Source organism: Leptidea sinapis, chromosome Z, assembly GCF_905404315.1.
Source record: "Leptidea sinapis chromosome Z, ilLepSina1.1, whole genome shotgun sequence".
Classification (NCBI taxonomy): domain Eukaryota; kingdom Metazoa; phylum Arthropoda; class Insecta; order Lepidoptera; family Pieridae; genus Leptidea; species Leptidea sinapis.
Window position 1 is genome coordinate 10,556,518 of NC_066312.1, and position 19,782 is coordinate 10,576,299.

Consider the following 19,782-nt stretch of genomic DNA (forward strand, 5'->3'; position numbering starts at 1 on the left):
CAGCCTTCTGTCTTGTAATCACACATATTTATTTTGTAGAGACCTTTGAGAATTTAGACAGCATATATCCGCCAAGCTAGGTCGTAAGTCACTTGAACAAAGCCCAAGCGAATCGTCAAATATATGAATTATTTTACAATAATTTATTCTAGTATAGCCTATTATATGTCAACAACTCAAACGTCCTCGTCAGGCGATTATTAGATTAGTATTAATTCATATAATATCAGTAATTACTGTAACGTTGGTAACACCGCGAAGATAAAAACTACACACTAAAACGTAGTGATTATATTCTCTTTGCTACATACTCTTCTAAATAATGTTTGTTAGTTTTGAACTGTGAATTCTATATTTAAAAAAAAAATATTTAAATTTAGAAGACTCTTTCTTAACATGCATAACAATGTTCTGTTGATGACAAATATTCATTAATAAGGAAAACAGCGATTGTCAGTATAGTCGTATGTGACCATAAAGTTTTATATTGTCTACAATAATTATTACTATCGCATACTGAGTAGCAATGAAAATATACTATACCTAGATAGCTGTAGAATTAGAAACTACTATTTGCATTTTCTATGAACTAATTTTAATTCTTTATATTATTATATACGTAAGGCATTAACTATTTGACGTTTGAGTATGTTTGTTTCATCACTTCTTCACATAGTATATTGTAATTGAAATGATTTGTAAAACAATGAAAATGTAAATCTTGATTTAAAAGAGTGACAATGAGTTTCTTGCTACCTCTTCTTATTAGCTCAACTCTTTACGAAGTAGCGCTACATTCATAAGTGTCATTTCCGTGACCTTCATGAATAAAATGATTTTGATTTGATTTATTTTATATTGCGTTCTTTGAATACGTGTAATAACTTTATTCGAACTCATACAGATTTCCGCATAATACTTATACTTATCTGAATAGAGCTTATATTGCTATTATAATATAGTTTAAATGTTTGGTGGTTCAATGTTTATCATCTCAGTAAACAACAAAATACTATTACAGACAAAATGCCAGTGGGAGGCTCCTTTGCACAGGATGCCGGCTAGATTATGGGTATGACAACGGCATACTTTCTGCCGTCGAGCAGTTATGTGTAAGCATTACTATGGGTCTGCAGGGTGCCGTAACTAGTGAAATTACTGGGCAAATATTAGACTTATCATCTTATGTCTCAAGTTGACGAGCGTATGTAATGCCGCTCAGCATTTCTTTGTTTTTTCAAGAATCCTGAGCGGCACTGCATTGTAATGGGCAGGTCGTATTAATTACCATCATCTGAACGTCCTGCTGCTCTCGTCTCTTACTGTCATAAAAAAAAAACCAATTATGTTTTATATCATTGCGAGCGCCTTAATGAATGATAATCAAAGAGCTGTTTGTTTAATTCGATCGTTGAGGCAACACAAAGTGTTATCATTTATTTTTACGATAAGTATAGACAGATTACTGCGATTTACAATTGATTATCGGTTACCATTTCAGTTACGCGTTTCACACATGACATGAATAATCTTTACTAAATTTTATAATTCTTTTGCGTTTCCGGCAATAATCTAGAATTACCTCAAATTTTTAGGGTTCCGTAGCTAAATGGCATAAAACGGAACCCTTATAGATTCGTCATGTGTGTCTGTCTGTCCGTCCGTGTGTCACAACCATATTTTTCCGAAAGTATAAGAACTATACAGTTGAAACTTGTTAAGTAGATGTATTCTGTGAACCGCATTAAGATTTTTATAAACAAATAGAAAAATAAACAAATAATTTTTGGGGGTCCCCATACTTAGAACTGAAACTCAAAAATTTTTTTTCATCAAACCCATACTTGTGGGGTATCCTGTGGTCTTCAAAAATGATATTTTAGGTTTAGGTTCTTAATATCAATTCATTCTAAACTGAATAGTTCGCGCGAGAGACACTTCCAAAGTGGTAAAATGTGTCCCCCCCCCCCATATAACTTCAAAATAAGAAAATGATAAAACTAAAAAAATATATGATGCCATATGCAATACCATGCAAACTTCCACCGAAAGTTGGTTTGAACGAGATCTAGCTGGAAGTTTTTTTTTATTTAAAAAAATACACATTAATACATCGATCAAAGTTACAACGAACTACAAGAACTTTTATATTATAGTATAAAATATAATTTCATCTTATATATAAAATTCTCGTGTCACAATGTTCGTTCCCGTACTCGTCCGAAACGGCTTGAACGATTCTCATGAAATTTTGTGAGCATATTGAGTAGGTCTGAGAATCGGCCAACATCTATTTTTCATAACCCATACATGTTAAGGGTGGTCCACACGATGTTTTTTTTGAAATTTTTTGACATTTTTTTTTAAATTTGTTGGATTATGAGTCAGCATTAAAAAATACATACAACTTCAAATTTTCACCCATCTACGATCAACAGTTACTTTTGTATCGCGATTTTAATATCGGCAATACAACGTTTGCTGGGTCAGCTAGTACAAATATAAAATATTCCATTTCTCGTCTTTTAAACCGCATCAGTAATATAACTAACCCAACTTCAGCACCTTATTCTTTTATTTTACTTTCTGTTTTCGTTACTGATTTTCTAGCGCCACAAGAAAGCTCTGATGGTACACAACTTACCTTATAAGTGTTAATGAAAGCAGCCAGTCATATTGCCACTAACTCTCTTTTAAATTAATCAGAAATAAGAATTATTAAATAAGATACATTTAAAAGGGTTCAAACTCATGCAAATTATTGTTGAATTAACAAAAAAACAATATTATATTTTAATCCGACGTTTCGTTGAGTTTTCGATATTACGTTTATATACATTGTATTCAAATATCTGATACTCCCTCGCTAATCTTCTATGTACCTAACCAATTTCTCGTTATTTACCATTCCATACGCAAACAATGAATGAATGATTTCATGCTCTAAAGTTGATGCATCCAATATTCGATAATCTATATTGATACAGTCTATTCTTTATTAATTTTTATGAAATATTTGATATTATTTTAACACGATTCATATATTTGTTGCAGCATTATAAAATACTCTATTTGATTGAAAAGAGTGTCCGTTAAGTTCATGTATGTTCTTCTTACGAACTCTACTTTTTTCGAACTTAATATGGATTCAGTATATTAAATGAAATATTTATACTTATATTTAAAAGTATTTCGTTTTAGCCGAATATTTGACAATTTGACTTTGGCTCTACAAAAGGGACAAACGAGCGTACGGGTCGCCTGATGTTCAGTGGACGAATGGACGATGATGATATCCAAACAAGCTGAGCAGGAAAACTTAATAGTACAAATAAAGTAAATTTTAAGAGACGCGATCAGAAATTTAGTGTGACAATAAAGATACCAGCTAATTTCAGTTGATAAAAACAAATGGCCCTGAGAAAAGGTGGTGATTACAAATGATTGTAAACATTGCATTCGTAAATTCTATACAATTTGATTCTCTCTTACATTCAGATCTATAAAGTGTACTCAGACTTAACTTAGGTAAAACTTAGCGGAGTGTAGCTCAGTATAGAGCTTTGAATAAGGTTTTATTCCGATTTAATAGTCATTTGACAGCCAAAATGATGCTGAGTTTAAGCTAAGACAGCCCAATGCAAAAGTAGAGTTCGCGTTTTATCACACTCAGTTAAGTTTTACGTAAGTAAAGTCTGAGCAAAATCTGAGTACGCTCTATAGATGTCAGCCTTAGTACTTGATCTTTACGGGAACCACTGAATGATTGTTATTTTTTATCTATATTAATAAATAATAATTACGTACAATTATTTTTAATCTTGAAACTTAGAGGGATTAAAAATGCTATTCAGAAATTAAAAGATGTTAGATATATTATCTATACTAGTATTATAAAGTTTGTAGTGGCTAATCTCTGGATCTACTGAACTGATTTCGAAAATTCTGTTACCAATAGAAAAGCACACGACTTATTAGTGTCATATTTTATTGATATACTATTATTATCATATTACCCCGAAAAATTAAAAGACTTTTTTGTGGTAGTCAAATTTGCAAATTAAGTCGGAGAAAAAACGGTCGAGCGAAAACTTTGTTTTCAAACGCTGCCTTAACGATGAGAGATACATGATTGCTTTTTATTTGATATTTATGTATGGTAAGATGGTAACACTGGTAACAATTAGTTACCTATATAATTCTAACATATTATTTTGTTTGTTTTCAAACAATCCGAGGAGTTCTTGGAATAACTGATTTAATTTTTCATTTCGGAGCGAGACCGTCTATTTTTGTGCGTCTTTGTAATGTTATTCGTGTCACATATCATTTTTTTCTCTCGCCAAGCCGTCGTAAGCATGCACTATTTCTGTTTCGGTTTGAAGGGTATCGTAGTTAGTGAAATATCTGTGCGACATACCACTGTCTTATATTGTAAGTTGAAAAACGTAAGTGTGTAAGACCTTAAGACTCCTAAATTTTTTCTTGTGCTTGTCTTCCATCACTTTGTAATTAGCAGGTCCTATTACTTACCATCTAGCGTCTTCCTCTCTCTCAACTCCTTTGCTCTTCAAATCAATAAAACATTATATTTTATGATTTTGCTTAAGTCATTAATGGACAATCTGGTACTGAAGTTAATACAAATTAGATTTGACTGGAATTAGAATACAATGGTTTCAGTTAATGTTTACTGAATAGAACAGCTGAGACAAAATAATCGTAAATACTTTATATTATTATGGAAAGCAGACATAAAAAAATCCAAAAATATATAACGAAAGTATTAAGCGTATAACAATACCCTTTTCTATTCAAATACTCTTAGCTGTTATGTCATAAGCGTATGAATTGGAAGAGCCTGTGATATCTTATATCCTTAAACGAGCAATTCTTGTATATATATATTTTGAATATCGGAAACGGCTCCAACGATTTTAATGAAATTTTGTATACAGGTAGTTTCGGGGGCGATAAATAGATCTAGCTAGGTTTCAATTTAAAAAAATGTAGTTTTATCCGTGTTTTAATGAGAAACAGCTACAATAAGATTAGAATACAAAGGTAAATTTCGCCACTATATACAAGACTATAATAGCTCAGATGGGACATTGGGTGATCCGGAAAGCAGAAGACCGGGTCGAATGCAGATGTCCTATTAGTTTCTTTCTTTTGTTTAAGTTTTGTACATTCATAAAAATCCGAGCAAGGTTCGGTCGTTCAGATATTATATTATAATAGTACAATCACAAGGCAAGCTTCATTGCAATGCCGTAGTTCCATTTGCATTACTCTCAGACTTCCTCTTTTGCGAAGGGATTTGTAACCGCTAATGATTATCGCTACATTATCGGATTGATTAATGAATGGTGGTTATTCTTTACGGTGCCAGGCTATTGACTGAGTGTAATCATTGAAGAACATGATAAATCAGTTTGGTTGGTATAGATTGGTGTCTGGCACGGGTTACCGATCTCTCGGTTAGCGCAGCCCGCACCAAACCTCGCTAAGGCACGCCACTTCTTGGCATGCGATCCCTTGCAGCGCTCAATTTAACATCAAATGTCGACGATCAAACAATCCATCGCTGTAATGACGCATACCTGACACTTGCTGTTAGTAATTAATAAAATTGCACAGGTCAAAGACTTTACAGTTTATATTCAATTCCTACTTACCAGTGGGAGGCTCTTTTGCACGGGATGCCAGCTAGATTATGGGTACCATATCGGCCTATTTCTGCCGTGAAGCAGTAATGTGTAAGCATTAAAGTGTTTCAGTCTGAAGGGCGCCGTAGCAAGTGAAATTACTGGGCAAATGAAACTTAACATCTTGTGTCTCAAGGTGACACAGTTGTAGTGCCGCTTAGATTTTTTGGATCTTTCAAGAATCCTGCGTGGCACTGCATTGTAATGGGCAGGGCGTATCAATTACTATCAGCTGAACGTACGGCTCGTCTCGTTCCTTATTTTCATAAAAAAAATACTTAGGCTGAGTTGCATCAACTAACAAACATGTTAAAGCACCGGCTAAGTAAAAAATGTGTTGCAACATTTGACAATTTTTAGATGACGTCATAACTTTAACTGTTAACTGTGACCGTTAATTTTCGCCAGTTAAAGCTATTGTTAATCTAAAATAGCTAAATAAAGAACTGTCAAAAGTTCAAATAAATATTCATATTGACTTGATATTTCACTTTTAACTTTAACTATGCCAAGGAATATGGTGCAACACATTCCGCAGTCTATGTTAAAGTCAGCGTTACTGTTAAAGTAAAATTTGACTTAAACCTTAACTATAACAGCTAATATGATATAACGGAGCCTAAGTATTCCAAAAATACAGCTTTAGACCATCATTCTATTATGCATGATACTTTCAATGTTTGTAGTAAAATAATGAATAGCAAATTAAATTAGTGAATTAGCTAAAATATAAAAGTTTGTTATCTTATCTTTTCCAGTAATTCGAGCAATAGAAATAGCATTTTAAAAGCGCTTAATGATTAAAAACGCAATTTTAAGGTAAAATAGAAATTCCGTGCCTGTTTAAATTCATACGCGGTCTGTAATTTCCCGCAGCGCTTTACATCTCTTCAACGCGACGTTTTGTTTTGCCAGACAACATACAGAGACCACTGCAGGTTTTCATTTATATTGAAAACATGCTTTGACGACCTTCGCTATATGCCATCCATATGATATACATAGAACTCTATCGTATATAAATAGGTCATAGGTTCTGTAGAGGAAAAATTGTGAGATGTAACATACCTAATAATGTTTATTTCTATATTTACTTATATGGTGGATTAATTTATATGGCAATTGTTGTTTTGCCACATAAATAAATTACCCCGCGCCATTTCATTTCACAAGCTTGACTGTACTATTCGTATTGCGAATATCTAACATATAAAATTCTCATGTCGCGTAGTTTGTAGTTAAACTCCTTCGAAACGGCTTGACCGATTCTCATGAAATTTTAGTGCATATTGGGTAGGTCTGAGAATCGAACAACATCTATTTTTCATCTCCCTAAATGTTAAGGGTGGTCACGGCAAAAATTTTTTTTTGATTTTTTTTTTTCATTTTTGTTTTGAGTCAGCATTAAAATACATACAACTTCAAATTTAAACCCATCTACGATCAACAGTTACTTTTGTATCGCGATTTTAATATTGGCAATACAACGTTTGCTGGGTCAGCTAGTAAGGTTAAAAATTTCTATGTCAAAAAATATAGTACATAGTATATATAGTAAAACCTTCTCTGAAACACTGATTCTTATGGTATAAGGATTATTCCGACCGGGTTAGTAGTTTTTCAGTATTACTGGAAAAAAAACCGTCTATACATTCATTGGTATAGATTCTTGCTGACGATGACAAACTAGAGGTCAAATAGATTGTCACCAAAATATTGTCACACCAGTTGTCAATGTTAAGCCATAATATAAGACGCTAGCTAGCCGGTAGTCGCACTTTTGCCGAAATGTGTTACATAAAATTTATCTTAAAAATTATTTATTAAATGTCGACTCTGTGACAAGACTAATCAAATATAATTGCCAGCTCGAAGGCTAAATATTGGAATATTAATCAGCCTATTTTAGTGGTAAAGCCACATACGATGGATAACGTGAATGGAACGAGCGTCGAGGCGGCAACATTCATTCAATTGCTAAACCGGATTAACCCCAGCATTAACTGGATCACCTCTGGTATTGATTTGGCTGAATAAGAGTTTTTTGACCGCTTCCTATTGCAGACAATAACTACGACAACTTTAGTAATGCCCTTCTTCGTTCTCCAACTTATTTAATACTAGCTGTTACCCGCGACTTCATCCGTATTTGCGAGTTAATTGAGGGTCCAAAGCCACATACATAAACAAAACAATCAAATCAATCGTAGCTAGTGAAATTACTGGGCAAATGAGACTTAACATCTTATGTGGTATCAAGGTGACGAGCGCAATGCTAGCCCTAATTTTAAGATTTTTCCAGAATCTTGAGCGGCACTGTATTGTAACGGGCAAGGCGTATCAGTTTCCATCCTGATGAACATCCTGGTCATCTCGTCCTTTATTTTCGTAAAAAAAAATCTCTAATCATAGGCAGCGTTCGTAAGAAACGTTTTCGTTCAACTATTTTTCTCCGATTTACATTACAAATCCGAATAACACAAAATTTTTATTTAATTTTTTGGCTTATTATATTATAGTCTATGATTAAAATAATGTAGCTTTCTATTGGTAACAGAGTTTTGAAAATCGGATCAGTAGATCCAGAGAATTAAGCTTTTTATAATATTCTTTAGTAGATATACATTACATACATATAGTAAAGAGGAGGCAATTAATGTATTAATCTTTACTAGTAAATGGAGAGTCGCTTTTATTTCGCTTGCACTTCGAAAACTACTGAACCGATCGGAATAATACTCATACCATTAGATGTAGCGTCTTTCGAAGAAGGTTTTAATATATGATATGTTGGTGATTACTTATCAAGAATTATATATTTTGTTTGACGTAGAAATACCTATTTAATCGCAATACAAATTATTCTGTGAATGACATTTCATAACATATGACAATTCATACAATGAGCGGGCGCGGAGTAATTAATTTACAAATTAAAACAATATTTGTGACATCCGGCTATGTTCTGTTCTTGTTTAAACACTCACAGGAACATGTTCCTTGAGACTTACAGATCTTGCCCGTGTCGGATATAGCATCTGCAAATATATACCCTTTAAACCGAATCATAGTAGTCAAAGTGCGTGTTATTATACGGTGGAAATATGTATATATTGGCATAATATATTGCTTATAAAATGAGCTATCTGCCAGTGAAAATCTGTTCAGCCGTAACGTAGTCGGATTTTCAGATCGGTGGGTCTTTTTAACTCAGACTTAAATATTTTCACTCTTCCAAGCGTTAGAACTTATTCAAATAAATGTAGAAATGCGCAGAGCCGGAGGAATTTCACAAAAACAAGTACCGAGAATCGTTCAATTGCATTTCAAAGCGCTCACAGTGAACGGTCCTTGGTGTTCCATTAAATTCTCCCGGTCTCACCCGTTGAAATTTAACAAAGGAAGTTTTATCAACATTAATAATACAAATTTTAATAGACCTCAAAATGACGCAATGAGTGCGCGTTTTTTATATTTATTTATTTTAATAAATACAATGTCAATGCGAACTATATAATATTGTTATTACACGTTTCGTATTAAGGAAATTACATTAAGCATTTACTAAGTAGTAGTTAGTTGACTTCTTAAAAATTCTTACAATACGCACAGACTTCGTGTCTTCAAGGTGAAATGTTTGTTGTATGTTTCATTGAGTATGTATATATTAGATTTATAGAGAGATTAGCAATATAATATTATCACCTATAAATAAATATTTATTAGCAATAGTAGGTATGATTAAAAATCTGTTTAAGGCAAAACATATGAATCCCTTTCATACGATATCCCAAATGACACGGTTAGCTCAATTTAAAGTTTGGACCTCCGTTCCTTGCAAGCAGAGCCTGTTTTTTTATGGTTTAGTTATATATACATAGTATAGTTTTCAGACTTTTACTGTACTTGCAGTGTAAATAGTAGTTGAAAAAAACTAAAAAACACGCCTTCTATAGAATTTTTAGTTTGGTTTATTTTTAAAGCGTGTTTTTTTTAGTTTTTTTTTAAACTTGAACTCAATTTGCATTGTTTAATTAAAAATTCTCTTTGGTATTCGAATATTTCCTATTATTAGATAAATTGGTTAGAGATAATGGTTGAAATTTTAAACAAACAACAATTCCTGCCATATAGACGATAGACGAAAATGATATAAATCAATAAAAATCTAGGAAAAGTGGAATAATTTTATCAAATTAATGTATTGTTATCAGTCCTTGATAACTATAAATAAACTTTGTAAAGTTTGAACGAATTCTGGCCGTTTAAAGTGGGTCAAAATGAGTAATTGAGTCGGTTACAAGCAAACATACATACAGGTGAAGATAATAACAAAGCGTGTAATATGACGGTTTTACAAGCGAAATGTCGTAGTTCTACCTCAAAGGAAAGAGATAAATACCCTTTAAATTTTGATTCCCTTGAAAGTGTCGAAATAAACGATAAATTTAGTTTAAATTTATAAACGGCCGTATCTTATTCTACGTTAACTTAGAAGTTTGATTTTTTCACTGCTTCAAGAGGCTGTAGACTCGAGTATATCGTTTTTAAGTTACTCGTGTAACTCGTGACGTTGGAGTACTTTTGGTTAAATTGCTTTGCATAAATTGTAACTAAAATAATTCGTATTTATTGATTATTATTTATTCATAAAAGAGTGGCAATGAGTTTCTTGCCACTTCACATTTTAGTAAATGGTAAAATATGACATTTGTAAAAGTAAGTGTTTTTATCTTATTGAATAAATCTGATTAGATTTATAATTGCACGTAGTAGCTGAAAAATGTTCCAAGCCATAAGCATCCCATTTTAAGGAATTCGTGTTTAAAGTTTAATAAATATTTGTGTATTCCATACAATATGTGGGTTGGGCTACTAAGCCATGATGTCATTTAAAGCGGCACAGTAGGGATATGAATCACGTAACCAGTTTTGCGTTCTTAACTTAATTTCGACATGATTTTGGTTTGGAACGTTTTTCTGGAATTACGTCCAATTATTACGTAGGTACTCGTGTTGTTTCAAAATGCTGAAAATAGATTGTTCCTATTTTTCATTGTTTTATTTTATTTAATTACAATATTCACTTCGAATGACATTTCTAATATACTTCTCCGTATCTGACATGTATTAATAATTTAATTTAAACTTGTGTTGAATCGTTCTTCACTGTCTCCATATAAACTGTGATTTTAAATTGAACTCTTGCTCTCAATATTCTCAAAAATGCTTTATAAATTTCGATTAATTTCGCTCAATGCTATTGAAAAATAACAAGCGATTGTTGAAAGCCGTGAGTCAGTCTATCCAGTAAATGTATAGATATGTTGAAGGGTTTGCCCTTCGCGTGACTAGAAGTTCTTTAAAAACACATACAATAAAATGTGTTAAACGTTCTGAACGCTGTATTGAGTTAGTTTTTATTAAATTGTATTATAACAGTAATTTTGTTTTTAAATTCTATTGTTCACGAGCCTTTGCGCGTAATGAGGTGTGCGTGGACTTATTTTTGAAAATTGTTCGCATTTAATTTGACTTTTCTCTTATATTAAAAAGTTTATTGTAATAAAGAAACAACCCTAGATGTTACCCCTACTTTATTACGTTTTAATTTAAATTAAGATTAGCAGGAACAAACGCACAGACAAACAGACAATAATTACTAAAATATTAACTTGGATCCATTGCATTTATAAACATCCCTAAAAATAGTTTTTCTCAAATGTTCTCTTCATGTACTGATATTTACCAGTTTTGCCAAATTTACTTCTTAAAATATATCTAACTGTAAGTCTCATCAAAATATCAACAACTGTTTCGGAGGTTAGTTAGACTTAGAACAAACAGGTTTACAGATAATTAAAGATTAAAGTTGGTATTTTAAGTAAATACTTTTATGGATGTCGTATGGATTTTTTGAAACAATAATAAGTAACGTATGTTTAAATGAAAGTGAATTATTTATCTCTAATTAATAATAATATTAAATAAATAATTTAATTATTTTATTCGGTTCGGTTACTTTTGTATGTTTTTTTTCGTGACAAATATAAAGTCGAGTGTAGAATTTAATACAAATATTTACTATAAATAAAGGCTTTTACTTTTTATGCGACGAAAGAAATAAATTACCGATAATCTGATTAAGGCTATTTTTATTATGCCTCTTATTTTATCAATATTAGTGAGTTAACTAAATTATGGGTACCACAACGGCGCCTATTTCTGCCGTGAAGCAGTTATGTGTAAACATTACTGTGTTTCGGTCTGAAGGGCGCCGTAGCTAGTAAAATTACTGGGCAAACGAGACATCTTATGTCTCAAGGTGACGAGCGCAATTGTAGTGCCGCTGAGAATTTTTGGGTTTTTCAAGAATCCTGAGCGGAATTGTAATGGGTAAGGGGTAGCAATTACCATCAGCTGAACGTCCTGCTCGTCTCGTCCCTTATTTTCATAATAAATAAAAAAAACAATTGATGTATAAATAAAAAACAATTTATTTACAAATTAATTTGATAAAACAATTATAAGCGATATATTTTCTATTTACTGTTGTAGTATATTCATTATTTTCAAATTGGACAGTAGGTTTTTACAGTTACAAGGGACATAGTCATAGTTTAATACTATTTCCAACTTGACTAATAACGCTCCTGTAAAAAGACTTTGCTATACGCAGACAGATAAATAACGCAACGGTTTTATCAAAATTTTCTCCTTTTGCTTATCTAGATTACTTATATTTCTAGTCCACGTTTCACTTAAGCCGGGTGAGTATTAACTAACTCACGTAAGTTATGTATTAACATACCATAGAGTATGTAGGAAACCAGACGCGGTAATCACACTGTAAGAAATAAAAAAATATGTTTGTACCCTCAATAATACGTCTTTAATTTAAATTTGTACGTTTTTCTTTATTTATTGAGCAACGTTCCCCAAGATTTGCCTGTAGTTTGACTTAAGTAAAAAAATTGACCGTGGGTCGATCGGCTTAATAAGTTATATATCTACCCTTACATCAAGGATCGGTCTCCGCTGCGCTCGAACTAGATACTGCAGTAACTAGTATTACGCCCATGTGGGCGTACTCGAGCCAGTCTCGAACAATGTGTGACGTTTACACATGTTCTGTTAAACTTTGCTTATAATTGAAACTAAAAAATATAAGCTTTAAATACACCGTCAAGAAATGGTTTCAATTTATCGCTATTTTGGCGATTTTTTGGCATAGCGGCATAAGGGCGATCCCTTTTACATGTTAAACCATGTCATGATAGGGAGTGAACAAACTCGTCAGATAATGCATTATGTTGCGTGTAAGCGCCATATAATTGTGTGATTTTATTTTTAATTGCGATAGTCTATATGTCTGTGATGCAATACGATACAAGGCAACAGAACAAGATTATACTTAAAATATTACGTTGTTTAGTAGACACACTGCCCCTTCGTGGCCTACATAATACTTTTAAACACAATCTGGTTCCATTTGGTAAAATAATACACATTTAATAATAATAAAAAGCTTACAAATAGTACAAAGCGCTGAGCTTATTACTTTTTATTTACCTATTTATATACCTTATGAATAATAACAATGCGTCGATCGATAGTAAGTAATATTTTGAAAACAAGACGGGAGAGGTTCCGACCCGGTATTTTATTTTGATGGCCTGGTACCAGGTCGCGACCCGGCAAATGGGAAACGCTGGTGTATATATTTATAGGTAAACATATCCTTGGTGTTTTATTCTATAAAAATAATAAGTTTTTAGTAGAGTTTTAGCTTTTTTTTTAAATCATTTATTTCAGAAACAAAATTACATAGCGATATATACATAGAAGTCTGCCGAATTTCGCAGCAGATTGTCGGCAGTTATTCTCGTGTTTCATTAATATGTTTTTGTGTGTGACAGTTTAATAGTCTCTACCAATATTTCTTAAGTCTATTTATTATGAACATTGTGCTAAGTAAAACTTTCGCAATAAGTTCTATACCTGATTTTTTGTTTTGCAATTTGACAATTGTGACGTTATATGGGTAATTAATGTAGGTATTACCCATTGCATGGTACGCATACCGTAATAATTACATATTTTAGGTACCACTAGGTTATTTTTGTTAGATAGCCGAGTTGAGTAGGTATGCACTCTCTTTACTAGACTAGCTCTTTTTTTTAATAATAAAATTCTCCAAAATTATACAGGATGTCCTAAAGTTATGGGACATGAAGGGAAAGTACCTTAAATATCGTAGATAGGGTATTACTTATTATTTGCTTAATTTACTTGCCTCGTCTGGGACTCGAACCGACTTAAATAAGGGGTAAGTAGGGGTGTTTTTTTTCACATTTCAGTTGGTTCGATTCCCAGACGAGGCAAGTAATTTTTAGAAAATCTTTGAATGCAGAATTACTAACTTTTAAAAATAACATATAGTCTTCTTTCAGTAAAATACCCTATCTACGATATTTAAGGTACTTTCCCTTCATGTCCCATAACTTTGGGACAACCTGTATATTAAAACGAGTGCTATTTGCAGATCATACAATTACAAATAGATATAAATAAGCAGATTCTATGAAGGTCCTAGGCTCGCTACAAAGTTCCTGTGATTCGTCTCACGGTACAAATTGCCACAGAATATGGCTGGAGAATATCATTTATTATCAGATGACTTTTGCTCCTTTATCTGTGAACGTGGCCTGGTCGTCTAACATACATCTAATGAGCATTTGACCGACACATAAATTACTGATTCTATCATTGATACTAGCGTCTCCATTTGGTTAAATACTCTACGAGTTTTTGAGCCGCATTTTGAGCACGTTCGCACCATGTGACTTCATTATCCGAACACATTGTGAAAGATGCAAGTGGGTCAGTCAACGTTCAGCAAGAAAACGGACACGTACTATTTGTGTCTTGTTCACGGCTAGTTTTTGTCTCTAGTTCTATTTGAGATTCTTGCCTACCCGCCTCTGCGGTGCAGTGACAAATGACATATCACATCACTGTAATGGTTTGTATCACCGGCACTGCTCATTAGGAGTTTCATTAAAGAACAAATGAATATATAAATAACTGGCTCACCCGACAGACGTTCTTTTCATAATGTATGCACGCAAGAAGTTATACTTTTTTGGCCTGACAAATCATAAAACCTTAAAATTATTTACTCCTCGTGCTATTCTACGTTTGTAGAAATAACAATATTGTAAAAATCTTGTAACGATGGCTTTGAAAATTATTTATTATTTAACGAATACGGCTGTACGGGCTTGAACCGTTCGTCTATCCTAATAATGGATGAAGGTACCAAAAAAAAAAACTAATGTCGCAAACGACATAAAATTTTAAGAACCAACTTCACTCTGTTACTTTTGTGTTACAGTGATGCGCGCGCATCTTAAAATTTCACTCTCATCATTTTTTCATAACGCGCCTAAAGAAGTATAACTTCAAAAACTCTTCTGGATGGAATTTCAAATTCCGTTCTTAGCGACCTCTACTAAGCGAAAGAAATATTCCTACCAAATTTCAAGTCTCTACGCCTTTTGGTTCCAGTTTAAATATCTTATATATGTATAGATAAAAATATCAAGCCCTTCTTCAGAAGCCCTTCTGCTGTATTTACTAAAACATTTTTCCTAGCTTAGTAATGAGTTTATATACATACATCCAGGAGTTACAAATGGATCCATACCGCCATACAAGACTATTTACTTATTAAATACTTTCGTAAAGGAAACTAGACAAGACAGGGTGCTATAACAATATATGAGAATTTGTTAATTTGGAAATTTCGATTGTGGCTTTCGTTAAAGATAATTTCAAAAGATGTACGTACATTTATCAAAATTGAATACTTGAGATTACTTTTTGATTTAATTTAAATCGCTAACACAGCGTTAGAACGAAATGGTTAATGGAACGAACATAAAAGAAACCTTAGCCTTAGAATATTTTCCAATTTTATTTTTTGCACTCTATAATAATATTACCATACATTACATAAGTGATTTTTTGTCTTAGACACTTAACAAAACTTGTAAGCCATTCTTTTAAACTCTAAACTTTACTCAATATCGTCAGCAATTCAACCTTGAGTAATAAACGCGCACACTAATAAATACTGTATTTTACGTATATTTCAGTCAGTGTCTTAGTTACTATACAACTGTAAAAAAATTAAAAGAACGTGAAAAGCTCAATGTGGTATAAAAAAGAAGTAACTTAGAATGTCGGCAGTTGGGGTTTCCACAATATATCATAAATAAATAAATAAAAATCATTTAATTCGACCGTAAGGTTATATTTGTTAGTAAGGATAACACACACTTAAACAAAAGTTAGTAATCTTAAACAACTATTTAATCCTATAACTAATTCGTTATATAAAGTCTATATCTGCGACTTATTTTTGGATGAGCATTAATAGTGCAGAGCAGTGGGTAATTTAACCAATAAAAATATTCCTTCCATAAAAATCGAAATCCATTAACTTAAAATTGTTTAGTAACAAATTGTTTATTGTTCGATGTTAAATTCGATATTTCTGTATAATATTATTAAGTTTTTGCCTGGTACGCGTTTGTTGGATAATGCACAATTATGTTTTCCTGTTCTTATGTGTCTCGTTTATTTACGAGGTTTATATTACTCGAGATTATTCATGTTCTAAATGAACCGCTGAATACCGCTGGTGTAGTATATAATGAAAGTAGTATTGCGTACAGAATGGAAGGCTTCTTAGCACAGGCTGTGCAGACTGGTAGATTGGTGCCTTTAACTACTACAACAATGTGTACAAACGTTAATGCGTTTAGGTTTGAAAGTTGAATTACTGGCATAATGAGATATATAGGCCCCTTCCCGGTCCTGTCTATCGTCAACGCGAATAGGGTCGAAAAGCATGTTATTTCATCCAACGCAAACAGCGTGTTGATAAGCAAGAGAAAGATAACATTGAACTTAAAATAGTGGGCAGAAATTCCATAAAACATCCACCAGGAAATAAGTTATAAAAAAAAGGATATCAACCCCACCGTCCGGATGTGTGGCGGTCTTCCGGTCAGTGCGGTTTTCAATGAGCTTTCTTCCACGTATTACAAAGTTGTGATGATACCACAAATTGGGAATGGAGCGACCGCCCTCAGGCCAAGTAAAGTTTAATTGTACAATATTACATTGTAAACAGATTTTTTGATAAAAAAGGCGAGCTGACTTTGTTGCGCCCATTCTTCTCAAGTCTGAGGCATTCATTTTCGAATGGGTGGTAGTTTTTTTGACTTTCAATAAGTGATGTCACACCCTATTTTGAATTAAAATATTTGAATTTGAATTTGTAGAATGAGCTTCCTTGTGCGGTGTTTCCGGGACGATACAGCATGGGTACCTTCAAAAAGAGCGCATATATATACATGTCTACTGAACCACAACCAATGGACGAGAATTAAATAAATTTCAATTTATAACAAGTTTTAATATAAAGAATAATTCTTTTTCTCTAATTGTATAAAAATAATTTAATGATATTTAATTACAGGTTATTTAACTAAATTGTGCGGTATAATAGCAAAAGCTTCCCGATTCAACGTAAGTCTTTGAAATTAAAGTGCTAACAGAACAGGTGTTACAGAAATTATTACAAACCATGGATATGATAGTTTGTCCTAGTATTACATTAAAGAAATCCCTGAAAAGTCTTATCTATAGCTGCTTAAACTACTATGTCCAATATTATCTTAAATAATGAAAGTTTACGATAAATTACGATTGTCCTCCGACACTTCTAGATATGCCTGGTTTCTTAAAAATCATCGTATAATATTTTTGAATGAAGTTCTTCAATGTGGGTCAGAGTAAAGTGAACAATAACAACACATCACTCGCTATGTTCGGTTCTAACCAGTGTACTTCGTATATTGTTGCCAGCTGCGTTAATATTATATTATATTTACCTCTTTAAACCAATATATACTAGCTCAATTGGTCTAGCAAATGAAAAACAGAGCAGGAATCCTTAGATCAAAAATGTGTATATTACCGATTGTATAAGTATCAATTTTCAAATCAAATCAAATCAAAATCACCTTATTCATCTGACTGTTTAAAGATTCTTTCTTCTTACATTTATCACCACTTGGGAAAACGTTGAGCTTTAATGAGAAGAAGTAACAAGAAACTAATTGCCACTCTTTTAAATCAACATTTACAGGTTTATCGTCTTATGAATTATTTTAATTTTAATATATGTAAAGTGATATCTACAACAAAAATACTTTACCCGCTTATTCATAATGTTCCGCTAACTTTAAACAGCCGCTTAGGAGTGTTTTTTCTCATTCTGACTTAGGTCAATAGACGACAGAGTGAGAATTAGCAATGCTTTAAGTTAGCAGACTATTATGAATATGGGGGTTAAACGTTACATACAAAATAAGACATTAAGGCGTACACGAGTAAGTAAAAAAATAAATGTAAATTATCAAATAAAAACTTGAGTTATTGAGCAAAGCAGACACATCATTCTATACACACTGTAGATAAAAAAGGTATTATGTGAGGCTTTTAAAAAATATACATGAATTTTAAATATATTTAATGACATAAACTTTAAAAATTTGAAGCAGAGTTTCCGATAACGGGATCATCCTGCCAACTCCATTGTCTCCCTCGATCATATTCTAGGGAAGGAAACGACCCGCCTAACGACGCTACCACAACTTAATTAAGATCCTTGTTTTCTTTCGTATCTTTGCATTTACATTGAATATTATATAATAAAATACGTATTGTACTTTTGTACGCACTCAAGAGGTTATTCTTCTTTGGCGTAATATAACGAAAATCATTAAAAGTGTTTATTTCTCGTGTTTTTTTTGCGTTTGTAGAAAAATAATACTGTAAAAAAGAAGGTATTAAATACAATCAATGAAAATATTATTATTAATAACATGTAATTAAATATCATTAAATAATTTTTATACAATTAGAGAGAAATATATTCTTTATTTTAAAACTTGTTATAAATTGAAATTTATTTAATTCTCGTCCATTGGTTGTGTTGTTATAATAAGTGTAATGAATAGATTTAGTAAAACTTCAATGTATATTTACTGTGCATTGCTGAAATAATAATTTGTTTGATTCAAATTCAAATATTTTTCTTCAAAATAGGATATGAAATCACTTATTGAAAGTCAAAAACTACCACCCATTCCAAAAGAATGCCTTAGACCTGAGTAGAATCGAATTGTGTTTGAAGGAAGAAAAATAACCGTAAAATATTATTGCAGATAAGTTTTGAAAATAAATTGAAATTATTTTTAAACATTATGAAATTTAAAACTGTAATACTAAAAGTTATAAGTTTTCACCTCTATTGGCAGCATCTAGCATTTTTTTTTCTATTTTCATAAAGTATTAGTACTATATATCGAATATACAATATATTTATTTATGTTATGACTCTGATAAAAGTATATATTGTAAACTAAATATATATTTTATTACTTAACAGATTAAACGAATTTCAATAATGCCAAAATGTTTGCCTGTGCCTACGTTTGCTGTTTCATCCAATCAAACCGAAATTACAACATTCATATTGCTGATTCAACGGATTCTGAGTATGAAAATTATATTTACACTAACATTTTATAATAACATAATTAACACCTATTTAATGAAGAGCCCGTAAGTGTGGGCGGTGGAGGGGTTGGGGGGGGGGAGGTTACGTGCTTGAATAACGAGCAACAGTGTGCATTAATATTCGCTTCGTGGATCGTGGATCACTTCAACGGAGGCTAAATCGCATAATTTTTCCCTGTCTGGAATACTGCATTCGACTATATCTTGGTGGAAGGAATGCCAAATAATTTATTCTAAACAATGACATAAAAAAATCAAAGCCTAAACGTGGAACATGCCACACATTACACCATTTTATCACATATTATGCTTCGACTGCTAAATCTATACATTGCCGCATTTACTCTAGTTCTTTAAAATATTTTTTTTTGCGAATAAATACGACTAAGGAAAAAAGTGTGCTTACATTGTCTTT

The 19,782-nt window shown here is 32.2% G+C and overlaps 1 protein-coding gene and 1 long non-coding RNA gene across 5 annotated transcripts in view; one reads left to right on the forward strand and one right to left on the reverse strand.

Annotated features, from left to right (window-relative positions):
• LOC126979105 (uncharacterized) overlaps positions 1–19,782 on the reverse strand; it is a 104,331-nt gene that overhangs the window by 4,084 nt on the left and 80,465 nt on the right. The window lies entirely within an intron of this gene.
• The window catches only part of LOC126979075 (thyrotroph embryonic factor), a 192,414-nt gene that overhangs the window by 978 nt on the left and 171,654 nt on the right, over positions 1–19,782 (forward strand). The window lies entirely within an intron of this gene.